This window comes from Salmo trutta, chromosome 27 (assembly GCF_901001165.1).
Source record: "Salmo trutta chromosome 27, fSalTru1.1, whole genome shotgun sequence".
Classification (NCBI taxonomy): domain Eukaryota; kingdom Metazoa; phylum Chordata; class Actinopteri; order Salmoniformes; family Salmonidae; genus Salmo; species Salmo trutta.
The window spans coordinates 11148757-11173663 of NC_042983.1; the positions used below are offsets into that span (position 1 = coordinate 11148757).

At 50.0% G+C, this 24907-nt stretch overlaps 1 protein-coding gene across 2 annotated transcripts in view; it reads right to left on the bottom strand.

Moving 5' to 3' along the window:
• The window catches only part of LOC115164303 (semaphorin-4C), a 49652-nt gene extending 26295 nt beyond the window's left edge, over positions 1-23357 (bottom strand). The window contains exons 1-2 of one of the 2 annotated variants that reach the window (XM_029716638.1): positions 22771-23357; positions 14851-15011 (exon numbers count right to left, since the gene is read on the bottom strand). The gene's annotated coding sequence lies outside the window, so the exon portion shown is untranslated. The remainder of the gene's footprint in view (positions 1-14850; positions 15012-22770) is intronic. The other variant, XM_029716637.1, reaches the window with a different exon arrangement.
• Positions 23358-24907: the final 1550 nt, after the last annotated feature.

A 24907-nucleotide genomic window follows, 5' to 3' on the forward strand; every position in this document is an offset into this window, starting at 1 on the left:
CCCTCCTCTGATTTCCCTCTCCCTCTCTGATTCTCCCTCTCCCTCTCTGATTCTCCCTCTCCCTCTCTGATTTTCCCTCTTCCTCTCTGATTCTCCCTCTCCCTCTCTGATTCTCCCTCTCCCTCTCTGATTCTCCCTCTTCCTCTCTGATTCTCCCTCTCCCTCTCTGATTCTCCCTCTCCCTCTCTGATTTTCCCTCTTCCTCTCTGATTCTCCCTCTCCCTCTCTGATTCTCCCTCTCCCTCTCTGATTTTCCCTCTTCCTCTCTGATTCTCCCTCTTCCCTCTCTGATTCTCCCCTCTCCCTCTCTGATTTTCCCTCTTCCTCTCTGATTCTCCCTCTTCCTCTCTGATTCTCCCTCTCCCTCTCTGATTTTCCCTCTTCCTCTCTGATTCTCCCTCTTCCTCTCTGATTCTCCCTCTCCCTCTCTAATTCTCCTTCTCCCTCTCTGATTCTCCCTCTCTGATTCTCCCTCTCCCTCTCTGATTCTCCCTCTCCCTCTCTGATTCTCCCTCTTCCTCTCTGATTCTCCCTCTCCTCTCTAATTCTCCTTCTACCTCTCTGATTCTCCCTCTCTGATTCCTCCTCTCTGATTCCTCCCCTCTCCTCTCAATTCTCCTTCTTCCTCTCTGATTCTCCCTCTGTCTGCTTCCATCTCTGTTTTCCTCTTCTTTGTCTGCCTCTCTGTTTCTCTCTTTCTGTCTGCTCACCATTCTGTTCTCCTGCTTTCATTCTCCCTCTCCATCTCTCATTCTCCCTCTCCATCTCTCATTCTCCCTCTCCCTCTCTGATTCTCCCTCTCCCTCTCTAATTCTCCTTCTACCTCTCTGATTCTCCCTCTCTGATTCTCCCTCTCCCTCTCTAATTCTCCCTCTCCCTCTCTGATTCTCCCTCTCCCTCTCTGATTCTCCCTCTCCCTCTCTGATTCTCCCTCTTCCTCTCTAATTCTCCTTCTACCTCTCTGATTCTCCCTCTCTGATTCTCCCTCTCCCTCTCTAATTCTCTTTCTACCTCTCTGATTCTCCCTCTCTGATTCTCCCTCTCCCTCTCTGATTCTCCCTCTCTGATTCTCCCTCTCCCTCTCTAATTCTCCTTCTTCCTCTCTGATTCTCCCTCTCTGATTCTCCCTCTCCCTCTCTAATTCTCCTTCTTCCTCTCTGATTCTCCCTCTGTCTGCTTCCATCTCTGTTTTCCTCTTCTTTGTCTGCCTCTCTGTTTCTCTCTTTCTGTCTGCTCACCATTCTGTTCTCCTGCTTTCATTCTCCCTCTCCATCTCTCATTCTCCCTCTCCATCTCTCATTCTCCCTCTCCATCTCTCATTCTCCCTCTCCATCTCTCATTCTCCCTCTCCATCTCTCATTCTCCCTCTCCATCTGATTCTCCCTCTCGGACGTGTGTCTGTAAAGGTCTGTTTCTGTAGAGAAGGCAGCAGACCAGCAGTGGCCATGGCTGTAAAAGACGCAGGCTCAGTATTTTTCTTCTTCTCTGTGCTTTAAGACTTCCTGTGGGAGTGTCAGTTAGAGCCAGCCCTGCTCACTGAAGGTCACTTTGGGCTGGCAGAGGGGTGGGGTGGGTGGGTGGGGGGAGGGGTGGGGAGGGGGGTTCTGCTTTCAATCAGGTTAATGTCCCTCTCAGAGGAGCCAGAGCAGAGAGCAGCAGACACAAACACACTCATGCGTGCACACACATACACAGGCACATAATGCATAGGCACACACACACGCACCAAACACACTCGAAGCGCACACATTTTCACATGGTAAAAATCGCTCACACGTAGGCGCACAGACACGCTCACCCACCTTTTTACCCCCCGTAGACACCACACACACACACACACACACACACACACACACACACACACACACACACACACACACACACACACACACACACACACACACACACACACACACACCACACACACACACAAAGGGATTCCGGATGAAAGCAGAGAGCTGCTAGGTCCGAATTCATTTGAGATGCTCTCTCATGGCTCTGGCTTCAAGAGCTTAGCTCAGGCTCACACCGCATGTCATGTAAGTCCTAACCGCCACTGAGCCTAGTGCTACAGGCAGGATTCACATGTCAACATCAATGGCTTCATAATCATATTGAGAACTCTATACGGCTGGGTGAAGGTTCAATATTGCACAGTCCGTCTACAATTACAGTGAAGCGTGCTACAAAAAGAGTACTAAACCCTTTGACACCGCGATCCTCAATAACTGCAGAACAATGGCTAATGGGAATAGAAAATGGGAGCCCAGGGAGCCACTGAAAGAATATCAATCTCCATTCTACAGCCCAAAAACAGGCAAACGCATGAAAAATACACCAACAAAAAGACATTATGGAAAAAGTAGGCCGTTGCTGATCGAGTTACTTTAATCAAATGACCTGTAAACTCAATTCGATGACTGAATCTGTGCTGTTCTCCTTCTGGGAACATTACGCATGGTGTTTCTGCTAAAGCATTTAACCCTTTCCAGCCTGGGGCGCTGCTGCTAACTAAAACCAGCGCAATGGCTTTACGATCTGCTTGGAAAATCTCTGCTGCGTACGTGAACAAATAGACGTTTTCTCACGGTGGGAAGGTGTAACGCTACTGACTGTCCTACCTACTGGAGCATTTACAAAACACAGATAGAGAGAGGCACACACACACACACACACACGCACACGCACGCGCACACATTGGCTAAAGCTAGTGGATTTTCCTAAATAAGCAGGTCATCCAAACCATTCCATTCCGTCTCTCTTCAGAAGTAAGGAGAGCCAACTCCAACTATGCTGCAGTGCACACTGCATAATTACACACACACACACACACACACACACACACACACACACAGCTATGTCTTACTATACTTGTGAGGACCATTCAAAATCCTATTTTCCCTAACCCTAAATCTAATCCTTCCCCTTAACGTTAACCCTAATCTTAACCCTAAACCTAATCCTAACCCTTACTCCTAAGCCTAAACCTAACCACTAACCCCTGACCCTAACTCTAACCCTAACCCCTAAAATAGCATTGTGCAAGTGAGGACTGGCAAACTCAGATTTTTGTTGATTTACTATTATTGTGAGAACTTTTGGTACTCACAAGTATAGTAAAACGTGCCCACACACACACACACACACACACACACACACACACACACACACACACACACACACATGCACACACGCACACACACCTCTTTCGATTTAAGTAGGCGAGAGCGAGAGAGGGGTTTTCAGTAGGATTAAGTAGGAGAGAGTGAGGGAGGGGGTCGTTTAAGAGGAGAATTTATAAAACACCTGCACACAAAACCCTACTCTCTCTGCCTCCAGCTGTTGCCCTGCTTATTCTGACAGGCTGACTGAGCAGCAACATGAAACTGAGCCAGACTCGCAAGAATTAGCTATGTGTAATACACACAGACACGCATGCATGAGCACACACACACACAGACACACACAATGCTGTTTAAGCCTGTAGTTTTATAGGAAATTGCCCATGGAACTGTAATAAAGGAATTTTTCTATCAAGCCCAATGTGAGGGACCGGGTCGCGAAACAATTTGCACCAATTTGACACCCTGCCGAGGCCATACAGACAGGCTGAGTGAATGGTGAAATAATGACATCCACCACATCCCCAAATGAACGTAGACAACCGTATAATGCAGAACGGCTGTGTTTCTTTTATCACTGGAGAATGTGTCCGGAGTATGAAGAAATCAGATGCAAATCAAATGCAAGCGCTATGGATGTGTGTGCGTGTGTGCGCGCGTGTCTCAATATGTGTGGGTGTAATGTAACAGTAATGAGAGCTGTAATCAGTGCTGTGGTTGTGAGTGTGAGCGCCTGTATTGAAAGCGACATGTGGCAATAAACCATCCAAGATGTCTCCCAGCCAGTGGTTCAGCGTTCTCCTCATCTCCTCCTAAAAGGGTCAGTGACAACCGAAGGGGGCCGAACTGGGCCCATCTGGACAAGGTCAAAACCCCTAGACTATAAATGGGCCCAGAAAAGGAGGGATGGAGCTGTTAAGCGAGCCCGGAAGACAACGATGTGTACCTCCTTTGTACTAAAGTATCCTTCAGCTCTGACCTCTCACCTCTCTGAGTGCCTCAATTATTCACAGGGTCGTGATTTATGTGCTAAGATTAGCACTCTGGGACTGCGTCTCAAATGGCCCCCTAGTCCCTATTTAGTGCACTACTTTTGACCAGGGCCCTCGGGGAATAGGGTGCCATTTGCGACGCACCCTCTGCCTCTCTTCCCCAGGAATGACCGTCGCTGACCCTCTGGCTGCTCTGGCTCAGATAAAAGATCCAGGGAAAAGAGCCTTAGTGATGACGCGACTTCTTCTATGAATGTGCAGTTTGCGTACAAGTGGCTCCTTTCATTGCAACTAGCATCCATTCATTTGGGAAGTCGGCTGCACCGGCGGCCTAGTTAGCCACAGTGTTTCATGAATTGATATTAGCTTGGCTAGTGAAGCGAGGTGCGCGGGGTGACGCGGCTCGCTAGCGGCGCTGCTCATCGCTCCTCTAACTACGCCAACGTGCTCAGAAGATATAGGCATGAAATAACCGGCACCTGGTGTCGCGGTTGGCACGGGCTCAGCAAGTAGCAAATGGGCCTGTCTAGGACAGACACACACACATATCAACGCACCCACACACACACTCAGCACTGAGCAGGTCTGAGAGGGTGTGTGTGTGAAGGATTTGAGAATGAGAAAGGGAGAATCAATGTGTATGTAAGTAAACCATAGCTCATGTACATCTGGGGCAGTGCCTGTGTGTGAACGGGTTAATCGGTGCATATTCGATATCTATGTTTCTAAGTATATGCACTCAAGTGTGCGTGAGTGTGTGCATCAGAGACATTTGTGTGTGAGAGAGAATGTTGACATAAGTGGGAGGATCTCATGCTAATGCCTTGGCTTGCGAGCTAGTTTATTCACAACAAGCCCAAGGCTGTGGGAGATTTATCTGAATATTTCCCGCATTAAAAAAGAAAAGAAGTCGAGCTTAACAAATCCCTGGTGGAGAGACGCCCACTGATAAACAGCTCCTTTCTCCTGGTTTAGTTACTGAACACTACACTGGACCCAGTCAACTCAGGTCATACACTCTCTCCATCCCTCTGCCTTTCTCTCTCACTCTCCGTCTGTCAGTCCCTCCATTGCATCTCTTTATGACTCTCTCCGTCCCTATTTTTTCACCCCCATCTCTCGCTCCGTCGTTCTGCCTCCCTCTCACTACCTCTAAGCCCTCCTTGCCCTCTCCATTTCTGTGTCCCTGGCTTTCTATTGCTCTCGCTCTCCATCTCGCTCTCCATCTCGCTCCGCGGCCCCTCTCCTCACCCTTTTATATTTAGAGGAATAACCTGCTGAGATAAAAAAAAGCCTTGTAGCGTGGTTCACGCTACAAGGCTATGAACAATGAATGAGAAACAGAGCACGTCTCCCTCCAGACCTTATCCATAGTAAACAGGTGTCTGAGTAGAGGTTTTGTACTGGAGAGGATACCTGCGGTCCAAAAGGCACCGTGTTCCTTAATAGCGCACTACTTTTGACCAGGGGACACAGCCGTGCTGCTGTTAAGTGTCTAGTGCGCAGTAATCAGGACTCCTCAAAGGTCAGAGATGGCCGGTGTTCCTTCCTGCCTCCCACAGAGAGACAGAGATACAGGGAGATCCTGTTTCCTTTGAGTCCCTCTCGCCTCTCTCCTGCGTGAGTCCAAAATGGCCAAACATAGAGGAGACAAAGAATACAGTCAGCTCTAGTGCACAATGCACATAGACTTGAATTGTTTTGTGAGACATTGGATCGAACAAACAGGCATATTTTGTGTGTGTGTGTGTGTGCGTGTACACCTCAGCAGGGGGAACTCCGGGGCAGGGCAGGGTGTTGTGTTGATGTCATGTGTTTTCTGCCTCTAGGTGAGTCCCCCTGGACAGCTGGTAAAGTGACAGAGAATACTACAGAGAGTTCAGGATAACAGGCTGCAGCAGCACAGCGGGCTAATGACTGAATACTCCTCCCACGGCTTTCAGGGCCAGTCTCACTGCTACCTATGTCTCGGTCTCCTCAGCTGTAATATCACTTTATCGCATTGATGGGGGAAGTAGTGAGGGGATGACAACACACACACAGAGCCATGGTCTAGGCATCGCTGCGACACGCGTGTATGCACGTATGCGCGCACACACAATCTCACACCTCCTCGAGTACACATACATAACTAAAAAGGGCATAAAATATGACAGACGCTGAGAGGGTTTGCCAGGCAGGGAGAGGCTGAGAGGAGGGCACACTTGAGAAAAAAAAAGCGAAGAGGGAACAAAGGAGAAAGGCACACAGGGAAATGAAAGGAGCGAGAGAACGGAGGAGAGGAGAAGGGACGGGAGATGGAGAGGCAGGGCTGCACACACTCAAAGGGCTCTGGATGAGGTCATCTTTATTAATATCCCCAATAACAACAAACATCCCAACTCTCCATCCATCCCTCTCTCTCTTAATCTCTCTCTCCCTCCCTCCCTCCTCCTCCCCTCTCCGGCTGCTCCTTGAGCTCCTTGAGAGATGGCGAGGCCTTCTCTGACGCAATGGGAGGCCTGGTTGAGTACAGGGCTGCGGGCAAACACACACGTACACACACATGCACACGCACACACGCACACAGACACAAACACAGGCAGAGAGTGCTGCAGAGCGAGCAGCCAGCCCAGCCGGGAGATGTGTGGAGGTGATCTGTCAGAGGGTAACGGTGCGGCGCGGTGGGGGGTATGGTGGTAGAGCATGAGGACAGACAAGGCGGGGGCTGCAGACACACAGACAGATTTGTTCCTTCTGACAGGAGAGGAGAAGGATGGTTCCCTTCTAGCCTCGCTGCAGGGAGGAGGCGAACAGGTAGTGGTGTGTGTGTGTGTTTGTGTGTGTGTGTGTGTATAGTGTGTGTGTTGTTCTCCTCCATGCACGTCTAGGTCACATCTCCTGCCTGATGATGAACAGTTAAGAGTCTGACAAACAGCCTAGAACACAGCATGATACAGCCTAACAACCAGGCCTCTGGCGCTCTCTGTCTCACTCTCTCTCTTACGGGCCCCCAGTCAATAGAAACAGGCAGCTACCATCTAACATGTCCATATGGCACCCCATTCCCTTTATAGGGTGCCATTTGGGACAGACGTCCATCTAAACAGGGGCCTCAAAACAGTCTGGTGCCATTTACAATAAGGGCCTAGAGGTCGGCAGCAATGATGTTTTTCATCCTTGTTCCTCTAATCAGGGATTGATTCAGACTTGAGGCAACAGAGTGGTTTCTCTGGCCAATCAATGATCTGAATCAGTCAATTCAATTAGATTCATTAAATGAATTCATTAATCAGGGGGACGAGAAAAATCAGTAACACTGTGCACCTTGAGGCCTTGATTTATATCACGGCTCAAACCTCTTAGTCCAGGGTCGTGTCCCAAATGGCACCCTATTCCCTGGTCTTCGAATGGCTTCATTCTCCTCTTCTCCCCTGGACGGAGTGCTTCAACTACATCCGCTTCCTGCAGAGCTACAACCACACCCACCTCTACACCTGTGGAACCTACGCCTTCCAGCCCAGGTGCACCTACATCGTGAGTGGCTCTCACCAACTCTCTCAATAGCCGCATCCCAAATGGCAACACTAATCTCAAGAGTTTATTTCCAATTTTTCACATTTGCAATTTTTCCAGTTATTTTGTCTGAAATGAATGCTCATGGGTTTCTTTCAATGTGTATGACTGTTATTCACGTTTGAAACATTTACTTTAGGCGTGCTTTAAAAAAATGTTTAAACGCGATATCCAACACACTTGTTGTTTTCCAAGATGCGCTATATGCATAGTCCAGGTGGCTGGAAATGTTCCAGAAGGTTTTTGCAGCTGGCCCAAATGGGAGTCATTTAGCGAATCATTTCCATTATATTTGTCTCTTCAGCCGTAAGTTCGATTTTTCGAAATATTATTTTCTCTACACTTAGGAACGTAATCAGAACCTTATCTTATTAATTTAGGCTGCCCCCTGGCTCAACCAGATACAGTGATAGGCATCTGTCTCCCTCAGCTGTTCACACAAACTTGGTTCTGGATCCCTTTGACTGTTTGAAGCCTGTGATATCTGTTCCTGTTGGCCAAAAGAGGAAACTTTCTGAACAAGCTCATGAAAAGTAGAGAGCCAAGATCCAGCGACAGGAAACAATAATAGACTACTAGCTGCAAAAATAATGAGGCTGAAAACAGCAGGCGGTGTCACTTCCACAATAAGAATCAATCCATCCTTGACCGGCAAATTAATTGCGACAGACTTTCAATGTCCTTATTATTCCTTAAATCCTTCCCTGAAGTTTATATAATCAAACTAAAAAAAGATTCCCTTGATTTATCCTAACAAAAAATATATATAATAATACAATTATTCCAAAAGTTGCTTAAAAGTCCAAAAAGAAAATAAATTGTATGCACTTTCACCCTTTGGATACAATGTGTTTTTAATTGATGTAAATTCATCAACATTTCTGAAAATGGATCTCTCTCTCTCTCTCTCTCTCTCTCTCTCTCTCTCTCTCTCTCTCTCTCTCTCTCTCTCTCTCTCTCTCTCACACACACACACACACACACACACACACACACACACACACACACACACACACTGGTGGAGGACTTAGAGAACCAAGGCCCTGATAATGCACCATGTGAAATGATGTTAGAGTGTAACGGCAGCTATTAAATGGTGCTTAAGTTGCGAAGAGATCGAAAGATGCCACGTAATACCCTCAATAATGTTACGAGAATGTTCTCCTCTTTCGAAAGTCTGCAGCCTCGGATATAGGAGACAGGAGGAGGAGGACTTTGTGGCATGGATCAAACGAGAAGAAAGAAAACATGGGCTGGCCCTTTAAGTGAGAGAAAAAAAACGGAGGACATTTTGTTATTGCCGCAACGGAAAAACAAAAACTGTAGGGTGGCTTACTAGAGGCAAACAGGGGGGAAATGAAACAGACAGCGATGGACAGACAACGGAAAAAATAAGTCCTAATCCGGCCTGCAGTCAGTTATAGGCAGCGCCAGGAGTTCAGACACAAAAACCCAAAAGTACTAGTAATGTACCTGTAGTGGCCATGGTGGGGAGAATGAGATAGCGACAGGGATGAAGAGGTAGATGGAGGGAGAGAGAGAGAGCGGGGGGAGATTGAGAGAGAGAGAGAGTTCAGAGCTAGCGTCCTGTAGGAGGCTAAGTGCTGCCCACCTGTGCGGTCCATTGATTGAATGAGCGATGAGAGAGAGCCCTAATGCCACATTCTCCTGCTTGCCAATAAATCAATAGACCACTTCCAATTACTGCATCTGCTACTGCTGCTGTTACTGCTGCTACTATATACAGCTGCCTGGCTGGGCTGGGCTGGGCTGGGCTGGACTGGGCTGGGCTGGACTGGACCAATACACTGAATCTCACCATCACCACGCCCACTCTCCTCTGATCACGGTCTCACTGTGCATGGGCCAGGTGGGCTAGAGGACAGCATACCAACGTGGTGTAAGTGTGTGTGTGAGTGTGTGTGTGTGTGTGTGTGTGTGTGTGTGTGTGTGTGTGTGTGTGAGAGAGTGTGCGTGCGTGCGTGTGTGTGTGCGTACGCGACTCACAGAGAGCGAGATGGGAGAGAGAAAGAGAGAGAATTAGAGTGAAAGAATTAGCGAAGGCGACGATGTAAAGCGAGTTAGATAGATAGGGGTGTGTGAGTGTACGGTCGGTCAGCACCCGCCCGCCCTGCTGCTGTCGCCATGACTCAGTCAGTCAGTGACTTTGCATCTTAATTCGCCTCCTGAAAGAAAAAACACACAGACACAGACTCATAAACCTGTTAGTAAGGCACTGTGGACTCCCCGCTGCAGTCACGATGCACACACACACACACACACACACACACACACACACACACACACACACACACGTAGCGGACATGAGTCGGTCCTGGTCACGTGGTGAGGTAGCCCCGCCTGCGAACTTCCAAATCAGTGTCCGCCCACAGCCCAAAAGGGAATTTCCTCTTGGTCTGACGGTCTAAGACATTGGCTGCTCTCGCGTGTCACATACACACAAAGAAATCTCAACGGAGATGAACCACAGAGAGTCACACGCTCAGTACGCAACACCATAGGAGGTTGCCGGGGAAACACTAGCGGACTGGTTACTGACGACACGCAGCGGTTCCCCATCAGCTGATGGAGCACCAAGCCAGAGAGTGATGGAGCATCAAGCCAGAGAGTGATGGAGCATCAAGCCAGAGAGTGACGCAGCACCAAGCCAGAGAGTGATGGAGCATCAAGCCAGAGAGTGATGGAGCAACAGACACTATGTGCAGCATGGTCATACGGCATGGCTGTACGCAGCTCGCTCTCTCTCTCTCTCTCTCTCTCTCTCTCTCTCTCTCTCTCTCTCTCTCTCTCTCTCTCTCTCTCTCTGCCTGATGACTTGCTACTCTGTGTGTAAGACAATAGTAGTGTTAAACCCAGGAGGAGCAGCAGTCAACCAGCTACACACACACACGCACATGCACGCCCGCACGCACACAAACACACACACACAGCAGAACAAAGTAAAGGTCCGCACAGCATCTCACACACACAGACAACGAGTGTACACACACACAGACCGCACCCGTGGTGCCCCGCTGTGTGGGCGACTGCCACACACACACACACACACACACACTGCAACATTTATTTTAAAAGGGGTCCCTCTCCCACAGGGAGCAAAAGACAAATTTAAGGAATTTAATCCTGGCACACAATTCACGGTACATCAGTCGATAGGCCTCAGCACAGGGGAGGCCGGAACACTGTGAATTTTAAGAGGGGGGAAAAAACGGAATTCATTTACTTTACAGGTTGGCTCCCTTATCAGCCAGAGAGAGACAGAGGGAGGAAAGGAGGGGGGGAGACGAGGAGGGAGGGAGAGGTAGAGGAGGAAATAGAGAGGGAGGGAGAAGTAGAGAAGGAAGGAGGAGCGGTAGAGGAGGAAGGAGGAGAGGTGGAGGAGGAAAGAGAGAGAAACATGAAAAGCGGTAGTCAAACAGGAGGTGGAGAGGTAACCGATTGGAGGTATCCATCTGCATCTCTGCCTCTCTCCAGCGCTTCTCGTTCCATTATTTCTCAGGCCGCTTTTAAAGAGACGCTTTATAGATTTTTTGATGCGTAGAAGCAGCGAGTTTAAGAGCTTAGCAGGAGAGGGCGCGCACAAAAGAACTCGCTCCTCCCAGCTACTACTGGGCTATGTCTCCTGACACTATGGGGCTGGGCTCAACACTGGTTAAATATCAGAATAAAACATAGTTTGCCTTTCTCTCCCCTTTTTCGGGAAAAATAAACGTTGCTTAATAGGCGAAAAAATCAGCTCCTTGATAAACTGTTCCATATGCCACGAGTCAGTGTGTTAGAGAGAGAGGTGAGGGAGAGGGGGGGGGAGGGAGGAGAGTGGTGAGGGAGAGAGGCGGGGGAGAGTGGTGAGGGAGAGAGGCGGGGGAGAGGGGGGAGGGAGGAGAGTGGTGAGGGAGGGGGGGGAGGGAGGAAAGTGGTGAGGGAGAGAGGCGGGGGAGAGGGGGGGGAGAGTGGTGAGGGAGAGAGGCGGGGGAGAGGGGGGGGAGGAGAGTGGTGAGGGAGAGAGGCGGGGGAAGAGGGGGGAGAGGGAGGAGAGTGGTGAGGGAGAGAGGCGGGGGGAAGAGGGGGGAGAGGGAGGAGTGGTGAGGGAGAGAGGGGGGAGAGGGAGGAGAGTGGTGAGGGAGAGAGGGGGGAAGAGAGAGGTAAGGGACAGAGGGGGGAAGAGAGAGGTGAGGGAGAGAGGGGGGAAGAGAGAGGTGAGGGAGAGAGGGGGGAAGAGAGAGGTGAGGGAGAGAGGGGGGAAGAGAGAGGTGAGGGAGAGAGGGGGAAGAGAGAGGTGAGGGAGAGAGGGGGGAAGAGAGAGGTGAGGGAGAGAGGGGGGAAGAGAGAGGTGAGGGAGAGAGGGGGGAAGAGAGAGGTGAGGGAGAGAGGGGGGAAGAGAGAGGTGAGGGAGAGAGGGGGGAAGAGAGAGGTGAGGGAGAGAGGGGGAAGAGAGAGGTGAGGGAGAGAGGGGGGAAGAGAGAGGTGAGGGAGAGAGGGGGGAAGAGAGAGGTGAGGGAGAGAGGGGGGAGAGGGAGGAGAGTGGTGAGGGAGAGAGGGGGGAAGAGAGAGGTAAGGGACAGAGGGGGGAAGAGAGAGGTGAGGGAGAGAGGGGGGAAGAGAGAGGTGAGGGAGAGAGGGGGGAAGAGAGAGGTAAGGGACAGAGGGGGGAAGAGAGAGGTGAGGGAGAGAGGGGGGACGAGAAAAAAAGAAAAGCGGCACGTGGAGACCGTCTATTACAAATACACAGGGCACACAGCTAGGGGATTGTGGGAGAGAGGGAGAAACAAGAGAGGAAAGCAGAGGGAGAGAGCTAGGTCTGAGATTGATGGTATAATTGTTGACTGCTGGTCCAGCCTTATCTCACTCTCTCCGAACCTACGACAAGGAGTGCAGGGATTTTTCTCCGCCCTTCCTCACTCCATTTCTTTCAGTCTGACCTCCTCTCTTCTCTTCACCCTCTCCAGGTCTGGGTCACCCTCTCCTCTCTTCTCCAGGTCTGGGTCACCCTCTCCTCTCTTCTCCAGGTCTGGGTCACCCTCTCCTCTCTTTTCCAGGTCTGGGTCACCCTCTCCTCTCTTCTCCAGGTCTGGGTCACCCTCTCCTCTCTTCTCCAGGTCTGGGTCACCCTCTCTCTTCTCCAGGTCTGGGTCACCCTCTCCTCTCTTCTCCAGGTCTGGGTCACCCTCTCCTCTCTTCTCCAGGTCTGGGTCCACCTCTCCTCTCTCTCTCAGGCTGGGTCACCCTCTCCTCTCTTCTCCAGGTCTGGGGTCACCCTCTCCTCTCTTCTCAGGTCTGGGTCACCCTCTCCTCTCTTCTCCAGGTCTGGGTCACCCTCTCCTCTTCTCCAGGTCTGGGTCCACCCTCTCCTCTCTTCTCCAGTCTGGGTCACCCTCTCCTCTCTTCTCCAGGTCTGGGTCACCCTCTCCTTCTCTTCTCCAGGTCTGGCTCACCCTCTCCTCTCTTCTCCAGGTCTGGGTCACCCTCTCCTCTCTTCTCCAGGTCTGGGTCACCCTCTCCTCTCTTCTCCAGGTCTGGGTCACCCTCTCCTCTCTTCTCCAGGTCTGGGTCACCCTCTCCTCTCTTCTCCAGGTCTGGGTCACCCTCTCCTCTCTTCTCCAGGTCTGGGTCACCCTCTCCTCTCTTCTCCAGGTCTGGGTCACCCTCTCCTCTTTCTCCAGGTCTGGGTCCACCCTCTCCTCTCTTCTCCAGGTCTGGGTCACCCTCTCCTCTCTTCTCCAGGTCTGGGTCCACCCTCTCCTCTCTTCTCCAGGTCTGGGTCACCCTATCCTCTCTTCTCCAGGTCTGGGTCACCCTCTCCTCTCTTCTCCAGGTCTGGGTCACCCTCTCCCTCTCTTCTCCAGGTCTGGGTCACCCTCTCCTCTCTTCTCCAGGTCTGGGTCACCCTCTCCTCTCTTCTCCAGGTCTGGGTCACCCTCTCCTCTCTTCTCCAGGTCCGGGTCACCCTCTCCTCTCTTCTCCAGGTCTGGGTCACCCTCTCCTCTCTTCTCCAGGTCTGGGTCACCCTCTCCTCTCTTCTCCAGGTCTGGGTCACCCTCTCCTCTCTTCTCCAGGTCTGGGTCACCCTCTCCTCTCTTCTCCAGGTCTGGGTCACCCTCTCCTCTCTTCTCCAGGTCTGGGTCACCCTCTCCTCTCTTCTCCAGGTCTGGGTCACCCTCTCCTTCTCTTCTCCAGGTCTGGTCACCCTCTCCTCTCTTCTCCAGGTCTGGGTCACCCTCTCCTCTCTTCTCCAGGTCTGGGGTCACCCTCTCCTCTCTTCTCCAGGTCTGGGTCACCCTCTCCTCTCTTCTCCAGGTCTGGGTCACCCTCTCCTCTCTTCTCCAGGTCTGGGTCACCCTCTCCTCTCTTCTCCAGGTCTGGGTCACCCTCTCCTCTCTTCTCCAGGTCTGGGTCACCCTCTCCTCTCTTCTCCAGGTCTGGGTCACCCTCTCCTCTCTTCTCCAGGTCTGGGTCACCCTCTCCTCTCTTCTCCAGGTCTGGGTCACCCTCTCCTCTCTTCTCCAGGTCTGGGTCACCCTCTCCTCTCTTCTCCAGGTCTGGGTCACCCTCTCCTCTCTTCTCCAGGTCTGGGTCACCCTCTCCTCTCTTTTCTATCTCCCTCAAATCCTCCAACTCCTCTTAATTTCTCTCTTCCTACTTCCTTGTGTTGCCGCCTCACCCTCTTCGGGGTCTCTGAGTCCATCTTCCCCCTCCCTACCTCTCTTCCTCTCTCTATCCCTATCTCTCTTGCTTTCCCTCCCTCTCACCATATCACCCCATCTCTCCATTTCTCTCTCTCTTTCCTTTTTCTATATTTCACCACCCCCCCCTCCCTCCCTCCATCTCAGTGAGCCAGAGAGGGTGCAGCGGGCTGGAAGAGATCAGCAGGGGATCTGCAAAGTGCAGCAAGCTCAGGGTCAGAGGTCTGACTACTACAGGCTGGGAGGACAAGGGGGGAAACACAGACACCCCTCACATGCACACACCACACCCCTGTGGGGCCCCCTCGCCACAGCCACAAGCTGCCCCAACACCCCTAACAACAGCCCCATTATTGGACCTAGCTCTGGCTCTGTCTGCAGTTTACGCAGCTGGGAAAGAAGGCATTGACATTGGACTGAACTGGCATTGAGCTGCCAACAGGAGGCGCTAGGCTAGGCTAACCCCACTTGCCAACTCACCACACCCTGGGAGAAAAGCTGTCTCAGTCCAACCATGGTGGCTGAGCTCAGCTGGGGTTTGGCGGGAGCTTGGCTGGGTCTCTAAAGGGCGAGACCCAGTGATAAGCCGTGGCTCTGTGCCTCTGCCCAGCCTCCTCCTCCTCTTCTGCTCCTGCTCTCTCCTGTCGAGAAAAAGGCCATCAACTCAGCTCAGCCTCACTCCTTCCTGGCTAAGCTCCTGCTCCATACCAGCTGCAGGGCACATTTTTATTGTTATTTTTGTCCAGCCACAGTTTATGTGTTTGTGTGCGTGTGTGCGTGTGTGCGTGTGTGTGTGTGTGTGTGTGTGTGTGTGTGTGTGTGTGTGTGCGTGCGTGCGTGCGTGCGTGCGTGCGTGCGTGCGTGTGTGTGTGTGTGTGTTTTAGTGTGCGTGTGTGTGACAGGCCTGCGCTCCGGGCACTTCCTGCCGCTAACGGTTCGGTGGCGCAGTCACACGGGGAAGACAAGGCGAGCTGTATCGGAACAGAACAATGCCAAATAAAAGGCTCTACTAAAAACAAACTGCAACGCTCAACTGGTGTAAATAGGCTCGTCTCCTGCTGTTCATCTGCATGGATGGACCACAGTCTGCAAACACAATGCAGTGCCCACAGGCCCACAGTCAGGGAAGGCTAGGTAACACTGGGAAAAGCTTTATTCTCATTCTGTTACTACACACACACACACACACACACGCGCTCCTATCCCATGGACCACCATGTTTATTACACACAAGACCGAACGCGCCCGCACACACCGCATAATACACACAACTACAGACACAATGGACCCAAGCAGCCTTGGCTCATTAACTAGAGCACAAAGGATAACAGTGACATTGATGCTAAGGAAACAGAATGGACAGTAGAAAGAGAACGGCTGCTGAAAACATCTGTTCAAGGAGAGGGGAAAACAAGATGACTTCCAACCAACTCACACACATCAGTCTCCTCTCTGAGCCACATTTCCGTAAATAACATGTTGTGGGCGCCGTCCCAAATGGCACCCTATTCTACTAATACAAGTGCACTACTTTTTGACCAAGGCCCACAGGCCCCTGGTTAGAAGTGGCGCACTACATAGGGAGTCGGGTGTCATTTGGGACGGACTCATACAGTACGTAGGCCTTATACAGCCCGAGCTGGTTGGCAAGCCTTTGGCACAAAGGAAATCACTGTCCAACTGTCTCTAATACAATCCAGCTTCCACCTGCTTCAGGGGAGCCCACAACCAAATGCTGAGATGAGACAAACGGAAGTAAAAAAAAAAGATGGCCCCATTTCAGGCTGTTCTAAGAAGCTGTTATGAGATGGAATAACACAGAATCTACGTTGAACAAATATCATTACGCCAGGCAACACGCACATAAACCCCCCCCCCCACCAACAGAAAATCAGCATGGGAGCCTTGAGGGAGGACAGTGAAATAGCAGATCAGTGGTCAATACTAGTCAGCTGGTTAAAAAACAAGCAGGCCATTGCTCTCTCCAGGTCCACTCTCTCTCTCATACATAACGCAGCGCTTCAGTCGGAACACTGGACTTGTTATGAACCGTGCAGAGAGAGAAGGAGAAGTTTCTCTGAAGCTACAGAGCACGTCCTCTGGGGATTTTGACCCAGAAGACAGGCCGAAGTGTCTCATCTTATGTAGAGATAGAATGTTACTGTAGAACCAGAACCGGGGACAGAAATCACCAGTGTGATCTATTCACAGGACCGCTCCTATATGTGTGTGTGTGTGTGTGTGTGTGTGTGTGTGTGTGTGTGTGTGTGTGTGTGTGTGTGTGTGTGTGTGTGTGTGTGTGTGTGTGTGTTTTCGACTGCATACAGAATGGTGTGCTTTAAAAAGTAACAGTGTGTGTGTGAGTGTGTGTGTGTGTGTGTGTGTGTGTGTGTGTGTGTGTGTGTGTGTGTGTGTGTGTGTGTGTGTGTGTGCTGCAGAGAGACCCCAGGCAGCTACACTTCACAGTCCTGCGTCAATGAATGTTTCTCTCTCTGGCCCACAGCTGCACACACAGCAGCCTCTCTCCAGCACACAGAGGGCTTTGGGAGCACCATCAAAACACAGGCCTATATCAACCCTAACTACACCCAGCCCTATCCCTGATCCCCTCACCCTCCCCATGATGCCCTTAAAACACTACACCCCCCCTGCACCCCGCTTCTCTAAACATCATGCTGTGTCCAGCCCCAGCTCAGCCCCCCACCGTTTCCCTCCAGGCCTAACACACACACACGCGCGCGCACACACGCACACACACACAGACAGACATACACAAAGCCAGATGACCCATCTGCTCCTGTTCCGAAGCCCTCTCAGCTGGCCGGCCTGCATCACACCATCACAGCCACTGGCACGGACTCTGCACTCCTTTACTCTCCACTGCTGCCGACCGACAGGCCTGCTATAGTGCTGATACAAGACTATCACACTCATTACACACCAGGATAGAGAGAGGATGGGAGGATAGAGAGAGGATGGGAGGATAGAGAGAGGATGGGAGAATAGAGAGAGGATGGGAGGATAGAGAGAGGATGGGAGGATAGAGAGAGGATGGGAGGATAGAGGAGGATGGGAGAATAGAGAGAGGATGGGAGGATAGAGAGAGGATGGGAGAATAGAGAGAGGATGGGAGGATAGAGAGAGGATGGGAGGATGGAGAGAGGATGGGAGGAGGGAGAGAGGATGGGAGGATAGAGAGAGGATGGGAGGATGGAGAGAGGATGGGAGGAGGGAGAGAGGATGGGAGGATAGAGAGAGGATGGGAGGATAGAGAGAGGATGGGAGAATAGAGAGAGGATGGGAGGATAGAGAGAGGATGGGAGGATAGAGAGAGGATGGGAGGATAGAGAGAGGATGGGAGAATAGAGAGAGGATGGGAGGATAGAGAGAGGATGGGAGAATAGAGAGAGGATGGGAGGATAGAGAGAGGATGGGAGGATGGAGAGAGGATGGGAGGAGGGAGAGAGGATGGGAGGATAGAGAGAGGATGGGAGAATAGAGAGAGGATGGGAGGATAGAGAGAGGATGGGAGGATGGAGAGAGGATGGGAGGAGGGAGAGAGGATGGGAGGATAGAGAGAGGATGGGAGGATGGATGGGAGGATAGAGAGAGGATGGGAGGATGGAGAGAGGATGGGAGGATAGAGAGAGGATGGGAGAATAGAGAGAGGATGGGAGGATAGAGAGAGGATGGGGAGAATAGAGAGAGGATGGGAGGATAGAGAGAGGATGGGAGGATAGAGAGAGGATGGGAGGATGGAGAGAGGATGGGAGGATAGAGAGAGGATGAGAGGATGGAGAGAGGATGGGAGGATAGAGAGAGGATGGGAGGATAGAGAGAGGATGGGAGGATGGAGAGAGGATGGGAGGATAGAGAGGGGATGGGAGAATAGAGAGAGGATGGGAGGATAGAGAGAGGATGGGAGGATAGAGAGAGGATGGGAGAATAGAGAGAGGATGGGAGGATAGAGAGAGGATGGAGGATGGAGAGGATGGGAGGATGGAGAGAGGATGGGAGGATAGAGAGAGGATGGGAGGATGGAGAGAGGATGGGAGGATAGAGAGAGGATGGGAGGATAGAGAGAGGATGGGAGGATGGAGAGAGGATGGGAGGATAGAGAGAGGATGGGAGGATGGAGAGAGGATGGGAGGATAGAGAGAGGGTGGGAGGATGGAGAGAGGATGGGAGAATGGAGAGAGGATGGGAGGATGGAGGGAGGATGGGAGGATAGAGAGAGGATGGGAGGATAGAGAGAGGATGGGAGGATGGAGAGAGGATGGGAGGATGGAGAGAGGATGGGAGGATAGAGAGAGGATGGGAGGATGGATGGGAGGACAGAGAGAGGATGGGAGGATAGAGAGAGGATGGGAGAATAGAGAGAGGATGGGAGGATAGAGAGAGGATGGGAGAATAGAGAGAGGATGGGAGGATAGAGAGAGGATGGGAGGATAGAGAGAGGATGGGAGGATGGAGAGAGGATGGGAGAATAGAGAGAGGATGGGAGAATAGAGAGAGGATGGGAGGATAGAGAGAGGATGGGAGGATAGAGAGAGGATGGGAGGATAGAGAGAGGATGGGAGGATGGAGAGAGGATGGGAGAATAGAGAGAGGATGGGAGAATAGAGAGAGGATGGGAGGATAGAGAGAGGATGGGAGGATGGAGAGAGGATGGGAGGATAGAGAGAGGATGGGAGGATGGAGAGAGGATGGGAGGATAGAGAGAGGATGGGAGGATAGAGAGGGGATGGGAGAATAGAGAGAGGATGGGAGGATAGAGAGAGGATGGGAGGATAGAGAGAGGATGGGAGGATAGAGAGAGGATGGGAGGATGGAGAGAGGATGGGAGAATAGAGAGAGGATGGGAGAATAGAGAGAGGATGGGAGGATAGAGAGAGGATGGGAGGATAGAGAGAGGATGGGAGGATGGAGAGAGGATGGGAGAATAGAGAGAGGATAGAGAGAGGATGGGAGAATAGAGAGAGGATGGGAGGATAGAGAGAGGATGGGAGGATAGAGAGAGGATGGGAGGATAGAGAGAGGATGGGAGGATGGAGAGAGGATGGGAGAATAGAGAGAGGATGGGAGGATAGAGAGAGGATGGGAGGATAGAGGGAGGATGGGAGGATGGAGAGAGGATGGGAGAATAGAGAGAGGATGGGAGGATAGAGAGAGGATGGGAGGATAGAGAGAGGATGGGAGGATGGAGAGAGGATGGGAGGATAGAGAGAGGATGGGAGGATGGAGAGAGGATGGGAGAATAGAGAGAGGATGGGAGAATAGAGAGAGGATGGGAGGATAGAGAGAGGATGGGAGGATGGAGAGAGGATGGGAGGATGGAGAGAGGATGGGAGGATAGAGAGAGGATGGGAGGATGGAGAGAGGATGGGAGAATAGAGAGAGGATGGGAGGATAGAGAGAGGATGGGAGAATAGAGAGAGGATGGGAGGATAGAGAGAGGATGGGAGGATAGAGAGAGGATGGGAGGATGGAGAGAGGATGGGAGGATAGAGAGAGGATGGAGGATGGAGAGAGGATGGGAGAATAGAGAGAGGATGGGAGGATAGAGAGAGGATGGGAGAATAGAGAGAGGATGGGAGGATAGAGAGAGGATGGGAGGATAGAGAGAGGATAGAGAGAGGATGGGAGGATGGAGAGAGGATGGGAGAATCGAGAGAGGATGGGAGGATAGAGAGAGGATGGGAGGATAGAGAGAGGATGGGAGGATAGAGAGAGGATGGGAGGATAGAGAGAGGATGGGAGGATGGAGAGAGGATGGGAGAATAGATGGGAGGATAGAGAGAGGATGGGAGGATAGAGAGAGGATGGGAGGATAGATGGGAGGATAGAGAGAGGATGGGAGGATAGAGAGAGGATGGGAGAATAGAGAGAGGATGGGAGGATAGAGAGAGGATGGGAGGATAGAGAGAGGATGGGAGGATGGAGAGAGGATGGGAGAATAGAGAGAGGATGGGAGGATAGAGAGAGGATGGGAGGATGGAGAGAGGATGGGAGAATAGAGAGAGGATGGGAGGATAGAGAGAGGATGGGAGGATGGAGAGAGGATGGGAGAATAGAGAGAGGATAGAGAGAGAATGAAAGGAGGGTGGAGGAGAGAGAGAGACAGGGAGAATAGAGAGAGGATAGAGAGAGAATGAAAGGAGGGTGGAGGAGAGAGAGAGACAGGGCCAAATTGAGGAGAAATGGAGGCTGAGAGAGAGAAGGATCGGAGAGGAATTAACATTTGAAGATGGAGAAGGATCCAAATTCCAAAGGAGAGCAATGAATCGTGAAAAGAGGGGCTCATTTTTAATCTCATCCCCAGATTGCTGCAGCAACACAAGGGTAAAATCAAACTGTTGCTCACTGAGCTGTGCAGTGAACCGCATGCATTCAAACAGATTAATGCTTGCGAACGAAACAGGTTGAAATCAGTTGTGCATATATATGCAGGCGTTACGGCATCACCAGCAGAGAGAAAAGAGATTGATGTAACCATGTAATTCACATGTTTGGATGGCTGTTTGCCACGTGTGGTCACTCTCTTCAATATCTGCTGCGTTTACATTTCACAAGAGGCACAGGGATGACTGAATGCACTGTAGCAGCTTAGACACAGGACATGTGTTGGTGCTCCATGTCCCAGGCATGATGCAGCCACCACACTGCCCCCAGGACAGCTAGCTTCAGCTTCACACACATGCTAGCAGAGGATAACGGATAAATCCATCTTTCGCCACTTAACCTAAAGAACGACGGCATCACAGTATTAAAAGTGCTTTATAGACCAGCCATGAGGCTGCCTGTGAGGGGGCTGAGGAGCAGTGGGGATTCTGGGGACTAGGAGGAGGGGCAGGCAGCAGGATGTGGGGCCCATTGTGTGGCAACAATGAAGAGATCAACCCGGCAGGAGCCAAATCGGACTCTCAATAGACGCTTTAACATCTGGGGGGGGAGGGAGGGCGCTGAGTTTGCATGCTTCCACCACCATTTTCCCTGCCTGCCAAATGGACACGCACAGGCCCTGGAGAAGTGTGGTAAATATCCCTAGACACACATGGGCACACACCCTGGAAATGTCAACACTCCACCAACACCACTGGCATTGTAATTTTACTGTGGCATTATTATTCACACACACACACACACACACACACACACACAGAGAGAGACTTTAAAAATTGATCGTGGACCAGTCCTTAGGAACAAAGTCAGCACCACACAATCCAACATGCGCAAACCCTGTTGTCCAGTCAGTCAGCCAGCCAGTCAGTCAGCCAGCCAGTCAGTCAGTCAGCTAGTCAGTCAGCCAGCCAGTCAGTCAGCTAGTCAGTCAGCCAGCCAGTCAGTCAGCCAGCCAGTCAGTCAGTCAGTCAGCCAGCTAGTCAGCCAGTCAGTCAGCCAGCCAGTCAGTCAGTCAGTCAGCCAGCTAGTCAGCCAGTCAGTCAGCCAGCCAGACAGCCAGTCAGTCAGCCAGCCAGCCAGTCAGTCAGTCAGCCAGCCAGTCAGTCAGTCAGTCAGCCAGCTAGTCAGTCAGTCAGCCAGCCAGACAGCCAGTCAGTCAGTCAGCCAGCCAGCCAGTCAGTCAGTCAGTCTCACAGCAAAGCAGTTCAACTGTTCTGCTCACACGTTCTAGCCAATTACTATCATCAGTCAGCTGAAGCTATCATTTACTTCATTACCGTTAAAAAGAAAGCAACAGAAAAAACTGGCCGAATGAATGCGTTAAGCCACTGTGAACTGGATACTTGTAATAATGTTTAATTACGGTAAAATAGTCCTCTCCAAAAGGTCTATAGTGTGATAACAACGTAGACATATCAGACACGAATTTGATCTAATTACAGTGTCTGTTTCGCAATGTATCCAAAAACAGTTCAACTACTCTGTGCCCGATCGCGGAAAGCATACATGCTCTATTTCACTCACTACAAACGTGGCACACATACATAGAACATGTAAGTTGAGAAAATAAGGAAGCCGTCTACCCAGACGATTTCGAACAGCATCGAATAAACATGGTCTGAATCATGATTTTAAATGTGGTTTTGTAGGCTAACAACAACAAAAAACATTTGATTCGCTTCCAACTGCTTCCCAACCGCAGTGCGCTGTTTACAGTGGACTAGTAGAGATAAAGTTGCAGCAGGAATACAATTACGTTATTGTCCAGCGTACATAAAACCCGGTAAAAACAGTGTAGCCCACTTTTAAAGCTTGTGGCAACAGTTGGAGCCCTGCTGACTAAGCCAACGAACGGATCAGATGTTTTTCTCATTTTTTTCCCTCTTATATTTGGCTACTTTAAATATTCAACATTAGGCAGTCTCACGATGTGTCCAACCTACCGGATAACGCTCAAATGATTTCAATAATGTTGCAATGATTGCAAAAAAAACTTACCGTAGTATTCGTTCTCTTCTGTGAGCTTATCTGTTCAGCAGTTGTGATGATAATAATGCAAAAGGCCTTCTCTCTGTCAGTTCTCTCCGCAGTCGCGTAAACTGACGACAGATTCCGTATCCCTTTCCGTTATCTCGGCTTTGTTTTTGGACGATTCGGTTAGTTAGAAATTATTCCACATCCCAACAAACGTCACTTGTATTTGTTTGCGTTTTTCCTTCAGATTTCTTGCGAAGCATCTGGAAATCAAGACATATGATGCTGTCAGTTTACATAGCGGAACTCGCTCTCTGCTCCGCTCACTCCCTCAATCGCCAGGCTCTGTAATACGAAACCAAGAAAGAAAGAAAACGCAAATAAGATCCACTTCCAAAGCATATAAAACCTCTCCTCGGCGCTCTCCGACGGAGAACTGCACAACTCTCGATATGAAGAAGTTTCTGCAGAAATGAAAAAACAGTCAGTAGATAGAGAGAGAGGGACATCGGTTGGTCGTTGCGTTAATGAGCAGATATTCCAGTGGAATACCGGTTAAGTGTGCCTATACCGTTACGCTGCAGCGTGTGCCATACTTCTGCATTACGTATCACAGTGGGGACCAAGGATGACACAAAGGCACAAACAGGTCCCCGCCCATTCCCCCTGTGCAGTGCAATTCCCAGACTGGGCTATTTGATAGTCCCAAAAGTCAGGTTACAGAGGAATAGCCCTTTTGATGAGTTATGGTAATTTAGGCATATATAACACACTATATAGATATGAATATGAGTTTGATTAGGAAAATGAATAGTAGATTTCTATACCACTTTTGTGATTTGTTTTAGGAAGTGGACTTTGGTGAGGAATAAAATATATGTCTATCTGTCTGTCTAGTGATGACGAGAAAGTAAAATAATGTCTGATGATATTGTACAGGTGTCGGATCTTAATTTGACCAGTTTCTCAAAGCAGGAAAAGTATCCTGCAGCAACAGGAAATGTGAATTATTGTGTGGATTATAATGAATGGACATTTTTGTAGGGGTTGATACATTTTTAGTTAGGGACAATCAAGACCGACATTTTTTAAATTACAAACTTTAGAATTATTTTTAAACCTCGAATACACTACATTGGCTAACCGCACATTAGCTAACCGGGCTATCTGCATTGTGTCCCGCCACCCACCACCCGCCAACCCCTCTTTTATATATGCATAGTCTCTTTAACCATATTTACATGTACATACTACCTCAATCAGCCTGACTAACCGGTGTCTGTATGTAGCCTCGCTACTTTTATAGCCTTGCTACTGTATATAGCCTGTCTTTTTACTGTTGTTTTATTTCTTTACTTACCTATTGTTCACCTAACATCTTTTTTGCACTATTGGTTAGAGTCTGTAAGTAATCATTTCACTGTAAGGTCTACACCTGTTGTATTCGGCGCAGGTGACAAATAAACTTTGATTTGACTTGAAGTTAGCATTTCCTGCTGTGCAGGAAATTTCCTGCAACAGGGTGATTCAATTAAGATCCTACAACTGTATAATGGCGGGGAAGAAAACAACAGATCTGAAAGAGGAAACATACAAGACATGGGATTATGATTGACAGATTAGGTGACGGGATTAGGAGGTATAGTATAGTAAAGAATCTGATAATCCCAAATACCCAAGAGATTTCATACTAATAGATTCATACAAAAGTTTGATCTTCTTTGTCTCTTGGTATGGGAATGTATGATTAATAGTCCTGTGTGAATGCATGTGTATTATATGTACAGTAAACTGTTACCACAGTAAACTATAGGCATTATAATATGTCAATATTATGGGTTGTTATTCTAATAGACTCTGAAGAAATAATTTGCATTAAGACTATAAATCCAGTAGCCTATGCTATCACAGTGGGTTAGATATTGTAATAATGTGTTGCTTTTCTGACAGACTCAGAGGAACTAGTTGGCTCGTGTTTGAAAATTGGCCCATAGCAGTTACAGAAATATCAAAGGGAAATGACTAAGTCTCAGACATAAATCTCCAGACAGTGGAGATGTGTAGCTCCAAGCGTTTATGGCATAGATAGAAGGTATGTAAAGGTGAAATAATGAAGAGGCCCATTCAACTTCAATCCCTAAGTTCATTTTGTTACTTCTGT